Here is a 531-nt window from a genome sequence, read left to right on the forward strand (position 1 = left end):
CACACGTTGATGCAGAAACCTCCTTCGCCCACCGCCGCCCTCTCCCCGTGATGCTGAACTGCTCCCACGTGGCCAGGGGAGCAGGTTTGGACCCATGGAACCTGGTGATGGGCAGCCTGGGGGGCACTGCGCCTCCTCCAAGCCCGCCCCTCTCCTTGGTTGAACCTGCAGCAGCATCTCCTATAGCTCCTAGAGTCAGGGCTCGTTGCTGGGAGGCACCAAGGGCTCCAGGGAACTTGTTTGTGAGCAGAGCAGAAGCTCCGGGGTGGGCTGGAGGTGCTGAGGGGGGGTCCTGGGCAGGGTAAACCACCAGGTTCTTCTAAGGATGACAGGTCCAGCTGAGCCCATGCACCTCCCATCTGCACATTTACCCCTCCTGGGGGCAGGGAAAACGTTTTCCCCCCTCCCAACACACACAAACACGTTTGCTATCGTACTAATAGACCATTTACAGTTGTTTATTTTAAGAAATGTACAAAGGAAGAACAGCTTTAGCTCACCCCACTCCTGCTCCGGGGCCTTCCCCAGCCC

The sequence above is a fragment of the Merops nubicus genome, unplaced genomic scaffold, assembly GCF_000691845.1.
Source record: "Merops nubicus isolate BGI_N331 unplaced genomic scaffold, ASM69184v1 scaffold39378, whole genome shotgun sequence".
Taxonomy (NCBI): Eukaryota; Metazoa; Chordata; class Aves; order Coraciiformes; family Meropidae; genus Merops; species Merops nubicus.